The sequence below is a fragment of the Aotus nancymaae genome, unplaced genomic scaffold, assembly GCF_030222135.1.
Source record: "Aotus nancymaae isolate 86718 unplaced genomic scaffold, 86718_ANA_hifiasm-v0.15.2.pri h1tg000030l, whole genome shotgun sequence".
Lineage (NCBI taxonomy): Eukaryota > Metazoa > Chordata > Mammalia > Primates > Aotidae > Aotus > Aotus nancymaae.
In genome coordinates this window covers 31,907,323-31,926,688 of record NW_026988443.1, presented here as the reverse complement: position 1 = coordinate 31,926,688, position 19,366 = coordinate 31,907,323, and the positions used below count along the sequence as shown (strand labels likewise).

The 19,366-nt window shown below is 41.8% G+C and overlaps 1 pseudogene; it reads right to left on the bottom strand.

Moving 5' to 3' along the window:
* LOC105706755 (nucleolar protein 56-like) overlaps positions 1-8,461 on the bottom strand; it is a 129,756-nt pseudogene extending 121,295 nt beyond the window's left edge.
* Positions 8,462-19,366: the final 10,905 nt, after the last annotated feature.

The window sequence follows — 19,366 nt, the reverse complement described above, 5'->3', positions numbered from 1 at the left end:
TGTTGAATTTAGAACATTTCATGTTTTATTTTGTGATGTCTTTCCTTCCTGATGAGTAACTGTTTAATTTTAAATTCAGAGCTCATTGTACATGAAATGCGCAGACCTAGGGTGACGTCTATGACAGGTCCCCAGTGTGGCTAACAGGCTCTTCCATCTGTCACAAGATGACATGTGGTCAGGTTATACAGACGGGAGTTTCCCAGGCAACCGAGTCTTGCCCTATGGGGATTCCTTGGGAAGTTGATAAAAGATGTTGGAGATGAGAGGTCTGGAGCCACCACGTCTCCTAGCCATTGTTTGCTTTATTTTGTCTTTTCCCCTGCATTCCCTATGGTGATTCTGACTGGAGTCTCCAATGTGGGGAATATATTCCATTTCTGGTACTCCAGAAGGTTCTTGGGGGCACATAGAATTTTTAAAAACTGTAATAGCTTGATGCTTTAGACTGTTCATATAGTCATGTTAGATCAAATAATTTTAAAGTTTATAAAGTGAATCATAAATATAAATAAGTTAAATAAATATAAGTAGTTCAGGTAGTATGTAGATTTGGCAAAACAAACAAAACTGAGGTTAGCACATAAAGCCATTAGACTCAGTTTCCAAAACTTCTGTCATTCTAGTTTTTTTTTTCTTTTTTGAAAATTCACATTGCTTTTCTTATTTCTTAACAACGATAGTGATACCTAACACTAAAAGCTTCTTTTTTTTTAGGCATTCAGGAGCAAGTTGTTCTATTTCCATGTAGTTATTAAAAGCTTCTTAAGCTGATAAGCAACTTCAGCAAAGTATTAGGATACTAAATCAATGTGCAGAAATCACAGGCATTCCTATACACCAACAACAGACAAACAGACAGCCAAATCATGAATGAACTCCCATTAACAATTGCAACAAATACCTAGGAATACAGCTAACAAGGGAAGTGAAGGACCTCTTCAAAAAGAACTATAAACCACTGCTCAAGGAATCAGAGAGGACACAAACAGATGGAATAATATTCCATACTCATGGATAGGAAGAATCAGTATCATGAAAAGGGCCATACTGCCCAAAGCAGTGTATAGATTCAATGCTATTACTGTTCTCTTTCAAATTCACAAAATATGTATATATCTAACTATATGATCTTCCATGACTATTTTTTTTAACAAGGAGGAAGAGTTATTATTTGTTGGCTAGAGGAAGAGACTTATAAAACTGCCTCCCAGTTCATGTTAAAAGAGATTAGTCTGGAGTCATATAAGCCTTTTTATTAATCTCAGCTTCGTCATTCACTAGTCTATTGGCCTTAGATAAGTGGCCTTGGATTATCTGATCTTTTTTGTACCTCAGTCTTTCTCCATAAAATGAGGAGAACAACAGTATCTTCCTTGTAGGATTACTGAAAGAATTAGATGGTTAATGCATAAAAAATGTGTAGCATGGTTCCCAGCACAATGTAAGCACCAATAAATTCTAGTTATTGTTCTCATTATCATCGTGTTTCTAAGATGCTATTAAACGCACAACACATTCTTTTTCACAGTGGTTAACATGTCAAAAAAAGCATGTTTCAGGATGATGGTGCATCATATCTCTATACTGAGATTTTGGAGTTGTTATAAATACTGTCAGATTGCATTATTTGTTAGTATTATCCTTTTGTAATTTATGAGATTCCAGACAATATCCTTGGTTTCGTGACTTCCTCCAACGTAGAACCAACTCATGACTGTTGACTAAGGACAACATGGTGTTAACCTTCAAATCATTGTTTAAAATATGACATTTATGGCATGCCACTCCCATGCTCTCAGAGGGTCAAGGAAAGAGAAAGTGAAATTCCTTGAATCAGTCCTAAGAAAATATTTATTTCTATCCAAAGATGCAATAGCGCCATCAATCATTTTTTGTTTGGTTTCTAGTAAAAACCCTGGATTTTAAGATTGTTACATTTCAACCATTAAATGGATAGGCACTCAGTAAAATACAGTGACAATAGCTCTCAGGTCACTCTCATTACTCTTTCTTTTTTAATCCAAGCATATGTCTGATGCTAATTAAAATGTTAGTATAAAGAGAAAAGTGGTTAGGCTGATGTACCCAAGAATCTGCAATGAGAGGTCCATCTTACTTTTGCTGGTTTCACATAAACCAGGATGTATGAGTTCGAGGTTACTTCCAGCCTCCTAGAAACACTCATTGTTTGTCCAGTCATGTTGGTGTCTCTTACAACTTCTGATTCTTTTTTTGCCTTTTTAATTGCATTGTAAAAGTGCATAGGAGTTGATAGCTCTGAGAATGAGGTCTTTCAAAGTAGTATGGACTTTTAAAACCGGTAAGTGTAGGCAGGGTGACAAAGATGAGTGGAGCAATTGCAAAATCCATCCTGCGATACATAACACACGATAATACAGGGCTGCTTTTGCTTCCCTAGAGAAAAGCAACACAACATAGATTGTCCCATCTGTCTTTTAAAAAATCACACCTCAATGTTTCCCATTTCTCCAATGAGATAGAGGCTTAAAATGAATGTCCCAGGTTGCTGTGTGAAATGCGTAACTCAAGCATCCTCCCTCCGTTACTATTAATACAAATGGGATTTCAAAACAAATAATTCTATGAGAAGGGAGATAGATATCATTTATTCAACCAATGATTTATTCATTCACCACTCTCATAAATAACATTAAGAGCCTGCCCCGTCCTATGCACAGAGTAATAATTGATAATGTCACTGAGCATTTGCTATGTGACAAATATTACATTATTTAATCCACATGATACATGCATAGGATATGAACCACCTTCCCTCCGTTTTACAGATGGTGGAAGTGAGGCTTGGAGAATAAGAAACTTGTTCAGATGGCAGGACCAGACCTTGAATCCAATACAGTCTGCTTCGCTCTTATTTTTTCATCCCTTTCCCTCCTTCTCTTCCTTCTTCTTCATGTGGTTATAAAAAAACTTTACTGAGCTCTTGCTACACATGAGTCCAGGTACTGGAGTCCCTCCAGGCTGATCTTGAGACCTGTTGTCTTCTCACTCTAGACTCGTCTGTAAGTTTCAACTCTGAGACTTAGCTGTGTGAGTCACGCCGCATTTAATATCTTCAGTCCAAACCTTTTCTCTGAGGTCCTATTCTAGGCTTACATCTTTAAATCTCAAGGGCCGCTAAAACTGTGTGTCTCATCACCCACCCTGTCCCAAACCCGATGCTTTTCAGAGATGTTACCTCATTGAATAGTTTCCCCATTCCTTCAGACGTGCAAGCCAGAAACAAGACCCATCCTTGACACCTTTGGCACTCTCACCCGGGACCGGTGATAGACTCTTCCCAAGATCTCATAATTCCTTCCATGTCTTGAATCTCCCCTCACCTACACTGGTCTCCCCTATCTCGTCTCTGGCTTGAACAACTGCAGTGCCCGCCTAAGAGTCCTCTTGCACTCCATTCTCCATGCATCAGCCAGAAGGAGATTCTTCCAAAGGCCATTTGTTGCCATTACCTCTTTTCCATCTTCAAACTCTCCAGTGGTTGCCTGTGGATCTTATAATAAAGATCAGCGTTTTTAACATGACTCCAAATATCTTTTTTTTTTTTTTTTGAGACAGAGTTTTGCTCTGTTGCCAGGCTGGAGTGCAGTGGCACCATCTCGGCTCACTGCAATCTCCCACTCCCTGGTTCAAGTGATTCTCTCCTGCCTCAGCCTCCCAAGTAGCTGAGTAGCTGGGACTACAGGCATGTACCACTATGCCCAGCTAATTTTTGTATTTTTAGTAGAGACGAGTTTTCACCATGTTGGCCAGGGTGGTCTCAATCTTTTGAACTTATGATCTGCCTGCCTCAGCCTCCCAAAGTGCTGGGATTACAGGCGTGAGCCACCGTGCCTAGCCAACTCCAGGTATCTTTTACACATCCTGTCTCATAATTCTGTGCCCTTTGATTCCTGTACTTTGGCCATCTTGATCTTGTCAGTTGAGTGAGACGTTTTCACCCAGATGCAGGGTCTTAGCATGTGCTGTTCTCTTTGCTTGAAAAACCCACCTTCATTCCAGATTTTAGGATTGTAATTTCTATGCTTCCTCTCTATGTCAACTGAAGTATAATTTCCTCACTTAAGCTTTCCTTAACCTCCCATACTAGATCAGGTCTTTTGGTATTGTTATTTAAGAAACTTTATTTTAGGCTTGTCATGGTGGCTCACGCCTGTAATTTTGGCACTTTGGAAGGCTAAGGCAGGCAGATCGCTTGAGGTCGGGAGTTCAAGAGCAGCCTGGCCAACGTGGTGAAACCCCATCTGTACTAGAAATACAAAAATTAGCTGGACAAGATGGCACACACCTGTAATCCCAGCTACTTGGGAGGCTGAGGCATGAAAAAATTGCTTGAGCCTAGGAGATGGAGGTTTCAGTGAGGCGAGATCATGCCACTGCATTCCAGCCTGGTTGACAGAGTGAGACTCTGTCTCAAAAAAAAAAAAAAAAAAGGAAAAAAAAAAGAAATTTTATTTCATTCCAATCACTTTAAATAATTAGTGCTTAGGGACTTATTTGTGTATTTATTTAATATCAGTTCTCTTGACTAAAAGATAAACTCATGAGAACAAGAACCACTTCTGTTTTTATTTACAATTACATCCCCGTGCCTAACATAGAGCCTAGTACAAAGTAGTAGTTCAGTAAGTATTTGGACAAATACATTGTGATGAGGCATGTGTCTTAGTCTGTTTGTGCTGCTATAAAGAAGCCTTTTCCTGTTGCTATGAAGATACTCTGATAAAGTACCAAGGCTGGGTACTTTATAACAGGGCCCCTAACCCCCGGGCCATGGATCAGTACCTGTGGCCTGTTAGGAACTGGGCCACACAGTAGGAGGTGAGCAGTGGGTGAGTGAAGCTTCAGCTGTATTTACAATCGTTCCTCATTGCTCCTGTTACCACCTGAGCTCCGCCTCCTGTCAGATCAGCAGCAGCATTAGATTCTGATAGGAGTGCAAACCATATTGTGAACTGTGTATGCAAAGGATCTAGGTTGCATGCTCCTTATGATAATCTAATGCCTGATGATCTGTCACTGTCTCCTATCATCCCCAGATGGGACCGTCTAGTTGCAAGAAAAGGAGCTCAGGGCTCCCAGTGAGTCTACATTATGGCGAATTGTGTAATTATTTCATCATACGTTACAATGTAATAGTAATAGAAATAAAGTGCGCAATAAATGTAATGCACTTGAATCATCCCAAAACCCTCAACCCGCCCCTGGTGTGCAGAAAAATTGTCTTTCATGAAATTGGTCCCTGGTGCCAAAAAGGTTGGAGGCTGCTGCTTTATAAAGAAGAGAAGTTCATTTGGCTCAGATTCTGCAGGCTGTACAAGCAGTGTAGCACCAGCATCTGCTTCTGGTGAGGGCTTCAGGCTACTTCCACTCACAGTGGAAGGGGAAGGGGGACTGGAATGTGCAGAGATCTTATAAAGAGAGAGGAGACAAAGATGAGCGAGGGAATAGTCTTTTTAATAATCAGCTCTTGCAGGAACTAAGAGAGTTAGAACTCACTCATTACCATAAGGAGGACAGTCACAAGGGATCCGCCCCCATGACAACACACCTCCCAATAGGCCCTATCTCCAACATTGGGTATCAATTTTCAACGTGAGGTTTGGGGGACAAACATCCCAACTATAGCAGCATAACAGGATTATTATATAACTAAGTGAACTTTTGTGTTTTACTTATTTGTGAAGAAAAAGAAGCACCACCTCTGTCTCTAGAGCAGGAATTCTCAAAGTTTAGTGGCGATCAGAAACCCCTGCTGAACTTGTTAAAATGGAGAGCTGTGTCCTACCCCTAGAGTTCCTGATTCAGTAGGTGTGGAATCGATTTATCAAAACTCTGCATGTTTAACAAGTTTCCTGGTAATGCTGATGCTGCTGGCTGGGAGGCACACTTTGAGAACGACTGTACTGGTCCATACGCATTTTTGAAAGTCGGTTCCTACATCTCTGTGTTCCAACATTTTTGAGAAATCATCCCTTCCTCCTCACTACACTAGGCACAGCTTCAGGAAATGGACAGGTTTGCCCTTTCCTTAGTAGTTTCTAGACCTACGAGAAGCTTCAGTATTTCAATAGCTGTGCCTGGCATTGCTCAGAAATCCAATTTCCAGCAGCAATTTGCTTAACAGTAACTCTCCTGATTTTCAACAGGGACAAGTGCTTGCAACTGAAAATAAAATGGAGAGGGAGAATGAGGAGGCTTAGGTTTCAAACATCTTTCGCTAAGGAATTAATTTTGAAGAGACACAGAACAATAAAACATGAACTGAGTCCAGACACCATCATTCAGGGCAAGGTTTACCCTCCGAAACTGGCACGGGACCAGCGTGGAGCCAGGTGCCTCTCTTGGATCTGAGTCAAGTGCCCTGCGGCCACCTATGAAGCACTCAGGTAGGATCCTGAAAGTCCCTCACCTCCAGCTGCCTGCTCGATCGCTATTTCAGGTCCCGCCAGAGGACTCCCAGCTGGCTGGCCAGGGTCCAGCAGCTCAGGCTGGCTCCTCCCATCATCTGTGCTGCTGTAAGGAGGACAGGCAGGACCATCAGGACAAGGGGAGACTATGGGACTGCCTTGTTTGCTTGGGACTCACCTCACAGAGGTATTGTTTACACATGATTACAGTGTTTATAGCTTATTATCTCAGGACGAGTGGCTGCAGAAAGAAACAGGAGGGCCAGACAATCAACACTGAGATCCAGATTTTAATATCAAACAAAACAAAATAATAGGACATTTTGGCAGGGGGAGGTGGTGTGGAATGGAAGATCAACTGTACAGAGAGGGGTGTTTATAACATGTCCTGAAAGCTGATGAGCTCACTGGTTTCAAGCTAATTCCAAAGTGGGGCTCAAGTGCAACTCAGAGAGCAGGCAGCTGATGTGCTGTTTGCCCAAAGGGCATGTGTTTGAGTACATGCATGTCTAGTTGAATTGAAGGCAGAGGATTTGTGCTTGTTTTATGCAACATTTAGAAGTGCCTGGTGTGGTGGCCATGAAGATGTGCCTCATAAACATTCAACTACATGGTGGGTAATTGACCAAGGGCCCAGGCCTCACTTCTAGTGGGTGGTCCCTACAAAGTGAGTATGTGTAGCAGAGTTACTAAGGCAAACCTCTTCCTTCCCATCCTCCCTCCCTCTCTCCCTCCTTCCCTCCATTCCTTCTTTCCTTTTCTTTCTTTCTTTCTCTCTTCTTTCTTTCCTTCCTTCCCTCCCTCCCTTCTTTCTCTTTCTTTTTCTCTCTCTTTCTTTCCTTCCTTCCTTCCCTCCCTCCCTCCTTCCCTTCCTTCTTTCCTTTTTTCTTTCTTTCTTTCTTTTCCTTCCTTCCTTCCTTCCTTCCTTCCTTTCTTTCTTTTCTTTCTTCTTTTGAAATCGAGTCTTGCTCTGTTGCCTAGGCTGGAGTACCATGTCCCAATCTCGGTTCACTGCAACCTCTGCCTCCTGCGTTAAAGCGATTCTCCTGCCCCAGCCACTTGAGTACCTGGTATTACAGGTGGCTGTCACCACGGTTAGCTAATTTTTTGTATTTTCAGTAAAGACTGGCTTTCACCACATTGGCCACGCTGGTCTCAAACTCCTGACCTTGAGTGAGCTGCCCGCCTCTGCCTTCCAAAGTGCTGGGATTACAGGAATGAGCTACTGCACCCAGCCAGGCAGACCCATTTCTAGGAGACACGGGACTCCTCTAATGGCTGGCTGTGGCTTTAGCCCTCTTCTGTGGCTTCTAGAACCTTCCTTCTACTGCACGGACTGTAAGAACTCTACTTCTAAGTTGAGTTAGAAGTCGGTAAGTGTGAGTTGAGTCTAAGTCTATGGCTCAGTGTACCCATTTTTTCCCTCTCTTTCACTTGGGGTCATGACCACCCACATTATGATCTGATGAGTTTCCCAGTCTTTCCAGCTCCTTCCCCACTTCTTCTTGTAGACATTTCCCCTAAGATCCTTCCATGTTTAATCCTGGTAATATGAGAGGCACAGAACATTCTTTACTTGTGTGAAGATATAGGAACATTTACTGAAAAGAGGTGGATAGAGACTCTAAGAAATTCTTTTGTCACTTGGTGCAGGGTCTCATCAACATCACCTACCAGGATTCTCGCTCTGTTTTCTTCCATTCATCAGGTTTGCCTCTGTTCAATGTACACATGCTCACTCTCTTGCAGAGGGTCTTCAAGAAAATTTTCATGGAGAAATACCTAATATAGATGTTGAACTGATGGATTCAGCAAGCCACCGTGACACATGTATACCTACGTAACCTGTACATTCTGTACATGTGCCCCAGAAGTTAAAGTATAATACATACATTTTTTAAAAAAGAAAGTTTAATGATCCCTGCAGAATAATTTGGCTTCCAGATTCCCTGCAATCATGGCTGCTTTTTAAACTTCCTTCTCACTCACCTGAAGTGACAGTCGAGCATCTCTAAATCTACTACATTGTTGGGTCATTAATACACCAAACAAGATAGCATAAATGATCTTTTTAACAGCCCTCTGACTTAGATACTATGATTCCCAGTTGCTTTTTTTTTTTTTTTTTTTTTTGAGACAGAGTTTCGCTCTTGTTACCCAGGCTGGAGTGCAATGGAGTGATCTCGGCTCACTGCAACCTCCGCCTCCTGGGTTCAGGCAATTCTCCTGCCTCAGCCTCCTGGGTAGCTGGGATTACAGGCATGCGCCACCATGCCCAGCTAATTTTTTGTATTAGTAGAGACGGGGTTTCACCATGTTGACCAGGATGGTCTCGATCTCTTGACCTCGTGATCCGCCCACCTCGGCCTCCCAGAGTGCTGGGATTACAGGCGTGAGCCACCGCGCCCGGCCCCCCAGTTGCTTTTAGGCTGGCTGGCAATTGTGTGTAATGGTTATGAATCAGGAAACATAAATCAAATGTTACGTTGCCTTGGGAAAGTTACCCAACCATTCTGAGCTTACTCTCTATCATTTGTTTAAAAAGGAAGAGTGAAGGGGAAAGCAGAGAGTAACACTGTAGAGCGATTGTGAAGATTATATAAATTAATACCGTATATGCAGAGTTCATGTAGGAGGCTAGATCTTTTAGTGGTTACCAGGCATTTACTTTAATTATCACAAAAATTAAAATTACAGTAAGAAAACATGGGTGGGCATGGTGGTTCATGCCTGTAATCCCAGCACTTTGGGAGGCCGAGGCAGGCCGAGCACTCAGGAGTTCGAGACCAGCATGGCCAACATGGTGAAACCCTGTCTCTACCAAAAACACAAAGATTAGCTGGGTGATAGGATGCATGCCTGTAATCCCAGCACTTTGGGAGGCTGAGGCACAAGAATTGCTTGAACTCAGGAGGTGGAGGTTGCAGTGAACTGGTATCACACCACTGCATTTCAGCCTGGACAACAGAGCAAGAGTTGAACATGCTCAAATGTCTTGGGGCAGGAGGAAACAGGCACAAGGTATTTCCATCCCTTAGAAGAAAGTGTGACACATAGATAGTACTTAATAAATACTTGCTAAATTAGTAAACTTAAATATTAAGGTTTCTCAATCTTGGCATTATTGATACTTTGGACCAAATAACTTTTTCTTTTGGGGGTTCTGTCCTGAGAAGTGCAGAAAGTTAAGCAGTGTCCTTGACCTCTGCACACGATATCCCAGTAACAACCCCCAGCCTAGCTGTGATAATCAGTAATGTCTCCAGACATTGCCATATGTTCCCTGGTTGGAGAATGTCTCCAATAAAGAACCACTGTTACAGACAGTGTGTACATAGCCCCTGGATCTCAGAGTCTCAAAGTCCAATAGAGAAGCCATTCTGCTTTATTTTAATTTTTGATTTAATTTTCTATGTCCTGTGACAGAGTTCAAATAGCTTTATGGATGTTCAAAGAGCATATGGAAGGGATATAAATCCATACTAGAGAAGTTAGGGATGGTTTGGAAGGCTTCCCACAAAGAAATCTGAGCTCAGGCTGATGCCAAATTGAGTGCTCCTCCAATTATGACCTATAGAATTGACCTTTCATTGGTTATATTTATAAATAGACCCACTGGGTCAATCTGAACCTGTGATGAGAAGACTGGGCTTGGTTTCACTCCAGCTCCATGGTGCAGAGAATGCATTCCAGCTTTCACATTTTAGAAATTGACAACAGCAGCAATTTTTTGTGTTAAGCTGAAGCTGATGATTAACATTTCTGCCTTCTGAGGGAAATGATGCCCTTCATAGCCATGAAGTAATTCATCTTTTCTCAGCTGCTGTTCACTTGGGGGAACTGGGCAAGCAGAATGGGGGGTGCTGAGACGCCCTCTGTCATTATTCTGTTCTACTGAGGAATGAAGCAAGGAATAAACAATCTTTTATTTCTTCGGAGCACATTAATGAGTTATTCGATATGCTCAGATAGGTCTGGAACTGAATGGGGTGGAGGCTAAATTGTTTTGTACATAAAATAAGGGAAAGGGAGAGGAAGGGGAGTCTCCAGGGAGTACAGAGACTCAAGAAACATGGTGGGTGGCCAGCCAGTTGACTTGTAAGAAATGGGATATCTGATACTCACTTCAAGTTGGTTTCCACCTGTGTGATATGTTCATACCCACTGGTCCAATGCCTCAGGCTACCCAATAAAGAATAAGGAGATGAACCTAGAAGGTGTTTCTAGAATACAACAGATTCAGACCCCGTTTCAAATTCTACCACTGCCTCTTATCCGAATTATGTCAGCTGGTAATTACTAACTTATTTGCACATTAGACAGTCTTGCTTTCATTTTCATTAGAGAACTATTTGATGCTTATTTTCCTTAAATGCTAAAAGTGTTTGGCCCCATTCCAGGGAAGCAATCAATTAATGAGAGTATGCTTAATCATCGTTACCATTACTCTTCATTTCTAAACCAAACTAGGGTTTCTGTCTCCTGCAATGGAACTTTCTGAGATAGAGTCATGCCTTGTCTTTCTTCTATTTTCTGGGTTCTACATTATCAATGAAACCTAAGGTACCCTTCATATGGAAAGCTGAATTCTAAACTGTAGTACTTGTGATAAGATATGGCCTTCCAAATCTAACATTTAGCAGGTGCAATCACCAGGTCTGTGAGTGATAACATGCATAAAATTTTAATTAGAAGAAAAAGCACGTAGGCAACAGGTATTTATTGGGCACCTAACATTGCAAAGTATAAGTCAAATAATACTTGGACTCCAAAACCATGCTCTTTTGACTACACTGCTTGGTGTCTATGGATGGATGAGGAATAAAGATGAAGGAGTAATCTGACAGATGTAGGTCATCATCCTGGCCCTGCCTCCTAGCTCTGTCACCTCAGCCAGTGATCTCACCTATCAATGAGCCTCAGTTTACTTATCTGTTAAAGGGGATGAGTAATAACTCCCTCATGGTGTTGGTGGAAGATTGAAGGAGGTACCCTATGGAACATGAGTCTGCATTTCCCTTTTTCCCTTACTCAGTATATGGTGCAGATGTTGCTACTGCTGTTATTTATCATAGCTTAGTAGCCCCATGACAAAGGGACATCCACATTTTTGCTAAGTGCATTACGTTACACTCCTTTAATGGATTATGTCCCGGCCATTAATGATAATGGTTCATGGAATCTTAATATCTGCAACATACTCCGTATATAGTACTAGACAAGGTAGAACACAAAAGTGTATACAATGCATTTCCAACAATGTAAAATAGTGCTTACAGAAGGACAATATACCACATCATGTTCACTCTGGTTATTTTTGAGGGATTGATGAATGGATGCTAAGTTCCCTTTTTTTTCTTTTAGAGATGGGGTCTCACTATGTTGCCCAGGCTGGTCTCAAACTCCTGGGTTCAGGGGATTCTCCTGCCTTGGTCTCCCGCAGTGGTAGGATTACAGGCATGAGCCAAGCACCTGAGCCATTCTTATTATCTCATTATGTTTTTCTGTGTTTTTCAAGGTTCAAGAAAAGCTTATATTGATTTTGTCATAAAAAGTAAATATTTATTACAATTTTAAGTGAAAAAAATATCTGAAAACCTTCCATATTAAGCCTATTGGTCGGTTCTATAGTGTATATGACAATTTATTTGTTTTTTATGGGAAGAGTCGGCGAAAGTTGCTTTTGTTTTCTCTTTATTCTGCTTTTGTCTTTATGTGCTTTTAAACAAAATAAACATTTCATAATTAAAGCAGTGTGCTCAAAGCTGTGTGTTTGTGAGAGATCTTTCATTTACTGTACAGTTAACTCACTGAGCAAAGCAATATTTAGGCAATTCTGAAGTGTTTCTTTTTTTTTTAGAGAGGATAAGGAGGAGGGAGGCATTTCAATTGTAATGATTTTCCTCTGTGTCATTTAGCAATTTTCCAGGGCCATTTCATTATAGCCGTACTGGGCCATTTGAGGTACCTGCTCTCTAATCAGCCCTGGCTCACTTCCAGTCAGCCTGGGCGGAAACTCACTAGGCACAGGGTTTAATTGGGGCCACCCACCATGGAAGCGCTTCTCCCCTTTGTCCAGAGAGATGGAAGCTCTTAATGTAGTGCACATAAAAACATCCAGTACTGCAAAGCAGGCACAAGCAGGCTCTGGTGTCCCAAGGCTACTGTTATGTCCTAGTTCAATGTTAGTTTTTCAGACTTTTCCAAAGGACCCCTCTCCTCTCAGGAACAATGTAAAATGTGAGACACTCCATCCAATCACAGGGGACGATAGGACTCTGCAGAAAGAGAGCAATATAAAGTATTAGGTTACTCTCTGGACGCAATCCTTATGCTTGCAACCTCTCTAAATAGATCCCAGACTGCTTTAAAAATAAAAACCACACCTCTCCCCACCCCATCTCTCCTACTATTCTGCCTCTGGCACCTTGGATTCCTTAAATTAATTCCTTGTAAAAGCCAGTTGAGTTCCAATAATTGGTTTTAAATGATCTGCCTCTTGAAATTGTGCTTTGCTGTCTTGTGGAAACGCCAGTCTCATGTGTGATGGGGGCCAAGTCACTATGCAGCTCTTGGAAACAAATTCCCTGCGTAACAGGGTGCAGCCTCACACAGCACTCTCAGCAGGATGCTGACTGTGTAACTGGGTAGACAGGGTGTCCGGAGGGCAGATCATGGTGGGTGTTTTGGGTGATGCAGAAAGTCAAGGGAGCTGCAACCTCTTTGTGTGCTTTTAATGGGAAATGTTTAATTAGGGTGTGAATGCAGCATCTGTAAGCCTCCTATGAGCTTTGTTTCATGAAATCCCATAGCCAGCATCCTAGGAGTAAAGAGTGTACTTGCTCTGCTCCACCCTTTTCATATCAGGTGGAGGGATAAGGGTGACAAGAGAGAATGGTAACAGCACTACTACTTAACAAATGCTTAATGTGGCATTTCAGTGGATGATCATGATCCCCACATCCATGTGAGACGGTACTATTATTTTCACCATCATGTAGACAGGGAAACTGAAGGTTACTGAGGGCGGAGGACTCTCAAAGTGCACCCTGTTAGTGTCAAGGTTCTGTGTGACTCTACAACAGCACACACTCACCTGGGGGTCTGGCTTCAATGCAGGATGCAGTAGGTCACCTGAGACTTTGCATCTAATGTGCTTTCAGGAGATGCTAATGTTGCTGGTCCGGGGACTACACAGTGATCACAGAGAGGCTGGATGATGGTTGGTTCTCAAGTGGCTGACTCTTATATTCACCTGGAGCCAGAGGACTTTAAAAGGAATTTCAATGTGTGCATCCAGACCCATTAACTCAGTATCTCCCGGGGCAGGACTTGGCCAATGAGCACCAACGTTGAGAATATCTGCTGAGGTGGGAAATTGTATGGCTAAATAGGTCAGGGTAAGTCTCAAGACATTTAGACCTATTTCAACAACAACTATAATGTACAGTTTAGTTTAAAAGGGAAGGAGAAAAAGAAGCCACTGTGTGTTGGAGAATGAGAGATGGAATAAAAATGAGGAAAAACCGGGCAATGAGGGAAGGAATAAAAACAAAGAAAACCTCTGGACATAGTTGACAGGCAAGTGTGGAACCTACTCGATCATGGAAGTTGTCCTTTAACGGGGTGCAGGAGTAGTAGTAAGTTTCCATAGTTGGGGATGACTTAGGGGGTGGTTCGAAGTGCCTGTTTCAACAGCCTGGATTGTTTTCGTTTTGAGCGATGACGTTTCAATGTAACATATTATCAAGCACGTACGTGCTGGCCCTGTTCTTAGTATTAGAAACAAAGATGACAATGACATCCTCCCTGCTCTAAACAGCTGATGCAGCAGCATTGGTTGGGTTGGGGGTCATGGCCTCGATTGTACTGTCTCACTTTTATGACAGACCATGGGGGAGTGGTGGCTTATTATGGATACACTTGGAGGTGTGCTTCATCCAACCTAGCTCAGCCAGGGCAGTCGGGGAAGTCTGCCTGGATGAGACACTTCCTCTTTTGAGTCTTTAAGGGTGGCAGATGCTAATGGCCTGAAATAAGGCAATTGCAATGCATATGGAGAGGAACTGAGTCATTGAGAAAGCAAGATTGGGTGATCCCTTACACCTCCCATATCCAAAGTTGACTTCTAAACTTCCGGGTTTGGGATTCAGGGCATACGAAGAATAGCCAAGGATCGATGCTTGGTGCCTTGTTGAGTTTAAGGTACCTTCAATGCATTTAGTTAAAAATGCCCTGTAAGTTGTTGGAAATAAAATAGTGTCTACAGCTTGGGACAGGAATTCGGCTGGAATAATAGATCTGGGACTCATCAGCAGATCAGACAGGCCCTGATTGCTCAGGAATAGAGATTATCTCATGAGAAGAAATGAAGGACAAGGACCAAAGTCTGAAGCCCCAATATATAAGAAACAAAAAGGGCAAATACATCTAACTATCTATATATATTGATTCGTAAAAATTAAACAAAAAGGGGGGAGAATTCAGAAAACCAGGACAAAGTAATGACCTGGAAGCTGTGAAGTAAGAGGGTTTCAAAAAAGAGGCAGCGGTCGTTAGTTTCAAATGCTACAACTATTCAAAGATTAGCATGGGTTCTCTTTCTCTAGCATTTTTAATGGTTCTTTCTGAGTGAAAGGAGAAAGGTCTACATCTTTTTATTTCTGTTCATTTATTCCTAAACTTAATTGCACATTTATTTAGAGGAACAGGTGACTGGGGGCAGAAGCCAGATTGCAGTTTGTTGAGATGTGAAAGTTAATTGACTAAGATATAATGTACTCATCTTCACCCTCACAGCCAAGCCTTTTGAAAGAGCACCCAGAGACAGTGTGAGTACATGGAAAGGATGCTCAGTAAATGGAAGAAAATAGCAGAATTGGTAACGTAGAAATTGTAATGCAGTTCACAGAAGTAGGTGGAATGAGAGAGATGGAAGCTCTTAATGTAGTACACATTAAAACACCCAACAGTGCAGAGCAGGCACAAGCTCCTATTTAGTTCCCCAATCCAACATAAGAAAAGGCATGGCTGGGCACAGTGGCTCATGCCTGTAATCCTAGCACTTTGGGAGGCCAAGATGGGCAGATTGCCTAAGCTCAGGAGTTTGAGACCAGCCTGGGCAGTATGGTGAAACCCCATCTCTACTAAAATACAAAGAAATCAGCCGGGCCTGGTGGTGGGCACCTGTAATCCCAGCTACTCAGGAGGCTGAGGCACGAGAATTGCTTGAACCTGGGAGGCAGAGGTTGCAGTGAGCCAAAATGGTGCTACTGCACTCCAGCCTGGGCGACAAAGCGAAACTCTGTCTCAAAAAAAAAAAGCGGGGGGTCTAAGAGGAGATTGCAACCCACCCTGGGCATGATGAATGGCTGTGCCCTGCCTTGGAGTGAGTTAAAATGAAATCCAGTAGGTCTCAGGCTTCTGCATGCTGTCCCCACAAGACTTTATTAGCCAGAGGGCTACTCTTCTCCTAATTTTCATAGCTTCCAACTTTTGGTCACTTTTTTTGTGCCTATGCAAAAGGGAACACCATTTTGTAATGGTCACCCAGTCACTGTTTCTGGGAATTGCAATTCTGAAATCAGATGGGAAATATTAAGGATTAGACTGAAGCATTCACCTCTACAAAAGAGTTCACAGCCTTAGGAAGGGATTGGCTACAGGAATAAGAATCAAAGGAAAGTTAAGAAAGAGGAAGAACGCTACCATTCATTGAGCACTAGTGGTAGAGGATTTGCATTAGACACTTCATGTGTGTTACCTCATTCAATCCTCATGAAAATAAGATGTGAGGTAGGGATTGCTCCTCTGTGTTAGAGATGGGATGCTTGGACTTAGTGTTTAACATCACATAGTAAAAGTACTAGGACAACTTTCACCGAAAGTAATACAAATGCAACACAGACTAATATAAAGGGGGAAATAAGATTGCAGAAAGATTTCTTGGCTTAACTGGTGGTGATTTCAAGGATTAAAGGAAAAGGGACAGAAATATTGGCCTCAGACTGGAACTTGTGCATTTTCCTATTTCTTTTCTACTTTTATTTGTATTTTCTTTTTGCAGCTTAGGAGAACAGCCAACAACTCCAGTCTTAAATCCTTTTATTCTTCTGCTATATTTTGCTTCCTCCATGAATAAGAAGTAAGTCAAAAGCATCCCACAATCTTTAAGTTCTATCGACTAGTAGCTGTTGCTGGCATTCAACTGCAAGTACTATGGGTCATCATTATTGGTTTTTGATAATATTTAGTTACATCAGAAATCCTGACCAACTTGATTGGAATACTTATAGAGATGCCCAAGAATGTATATTTCTAACCATATTCTTGATTAGCAGTAGCTCCCAATCCTGGCTATTCCAGGACAAAGGCTTAGTGGGGTCAAGATGGTATTTGAGATGAGAGTTTGAGAATCTAAGCTTATCCATGATGGGCTCATGATAGTGGAAAAGAAAGTGAAAATACTCCATGTAAACCAAAGTTACTTGCCCTTTTTAGGCAGCCTGATATTTTCCAGAGCTTTTTCAAAGTATATATTCCACTCTTCACTGTGCAGAGAGCTCAGACCTTGGCCTCGAGTTCGATGGGGAAATTAGTAGTCTAGTTCTAATACTACCTCTTCAGCCTCTGGCAAGCCTGCTACTTTTAATAGTAGGGCTTGGGAAAGGACTAAAAATAGAACAAGGACCGCAAGCCCCTGCAGCCAGAGTACAAACAACAGAGGAAATGAGATGAGGAGAGAGAACCTTATCATATAGGTAAGTCAGACAAGCACAGGTTTTAAAGGGAAGAAATTGATGCCAATGTCCTCAGAAAGTAAAGTAGAAGAATAAATAGCAGGTGAAGGAGAACAGTTGGTAATTGTTAAATTGTGTGTGATGATGGATCTATTTACAAAACTATTTAAACTAAGGGGTTCTTTTTCCTGTATTGTTGCTAGTAAGTAAATAGAAGGTTGTTGCCTGTCACTTGTTTGAATTTCATTCTTTATTTTGTGTGGCAAATGAAGCCTTTATCTTTCTAGATGATTATCTCTAGAGGGAAAAAGAACCTGATGCTCTGTTCTTTTTCACCTCCTCTCTCTCTTTCTCCCCACTGTTTTTGAGGTCTGGGTTGCTAACTGGACTTCATTTCTGAGACATTGACCAGAAAGTAGTCCTTAGGTCTTAGACCTTCAAGGAGGTAAATCCATTTCCATCTCTCTCTTTTTCCTTTTGGCTACTGTGTTGAAATAAGTTAAGCCTTGTGTTCTGTTTCTATTTTACCCTCTTCTAGGTTCAGATGCATGACTTTGGATGTCTATCTCTTTGGATATCAAAATGCTTCCTACAGGAAAATACTGAACACTCATTCAGTAAAACCCACCCCACTGTTTGATGCAGCTTTAACAGCTAGAGGAGGAAGAGTCTCCCTCTACTCACTGACAGAAAAAGAGGGGAGCAAATAAGGAGTTGGTCATAGCACAGAAAGTCAACTGTACCGGGAGAGGCAGTAAATGTTTCTTATTTTCTGTGGAAGGGATGTTTGCATCTTCATGAATCCAGGGACAAAAGAAAGTGAGTAAGCAACATGGTTAACCATTTATTTTTTGATCTGTTCAGGAGGAGGCACATATCTTAATATTATTTTGCAAAAAAATAAATAAATAAATAAATAAGCTTATGTCAGTAGAAAAAGAAAGAAAATCCTGTAATCCCAGCACTTTGGGAGGCCAAGGCAGATGGATCACGAGGTCAAGAGATCGAGACCATCCTGGTCAACATGGTGAAACTCCGTCTCTAGTAAAAATACAAAAATTAGCTGGGCATGGTGGTGCGTGCCTGTAATCCCAGCTACTCAGGAGGCTGAGGCAGGAGAATTGCCTGACCAGGAGGCGGAGGTTGCGGTGAGCCGAGATTGCGCCATTGCACTCCAGCCTGGGTAAAAAGAGCGAAACTCCGTCTCAAAAAAAAAAAAGAAAGAAAATCAATTTCTAGAACTGTACCATTGATTTTAAAGGAAGAGAAAGGGGGAAATATTTACAGTGGTTAAGATTGAAACAGTGTGATCTCTCTATCTCAAATTTTCCCTCCATTCCTCCCTCCCTCCCTCGGTCTGCTCCCCTTACAAACATTTATGAATGTGTTACATGACAGATTCTGGGCTAGGTCTGACAGAATACAACACATCAGCGATGAGCTCTGCCCACCATATCTCCATTGGTTTCTTACAAATTTCAGATAGCCATTATAGTGTCTTAGATTTACCATTTTTAAGTCAGGTCAGACTGACATTCCCAAAAAACTTAAAAGCTACTTTGCAGTTTACAACTCCAAGCCTGGACCATGGGCTCATGATTCTCTGTCACCATCTAGAGACAATTTATACATATTGCAGGGCTAGTTCCTGGAAAACTATGTATAAAATCATCCCAGAACTTATGGCTTTGCAAGTGTTTATCAGCCCTAAAAAAAAGACTGGACCCTGTCATCTACAAATGAATGGAACTGCAAGTTTTGATCTTCTAGGTCTAGAACTATGTTAAGAAATAAGTTGCAGTTTCTGTATCCAATCATGGAGGGCTTGAATCCACAGAGAGCAAAGATTTACTGGGGTATGGGAGAAGAGCTGTAAAATCAGTGGAGGATAAACCACTTACATTAGATTCAAGAAAAGACCTCTGGTCTCTCAAGAAAATGGGCACTCAAAAAAAAAAAAAAAGAAAAAGTCACAAAATAGGACTGGGAATCTGTACTATTTATCCAGGTTCTCACCTGGGGGAATTTTACCCACCAGGAAACGTTTCAAAATCTCACAACCTTTTGTTGCACTTTAGGGGCTGCTACTGGCATTTAGTGGAGTAGAGGCCAGAGATGCTGCTAAACATCCTATGTTTATAATGCATAGGATGATAGCCCCTACCACAAATGATT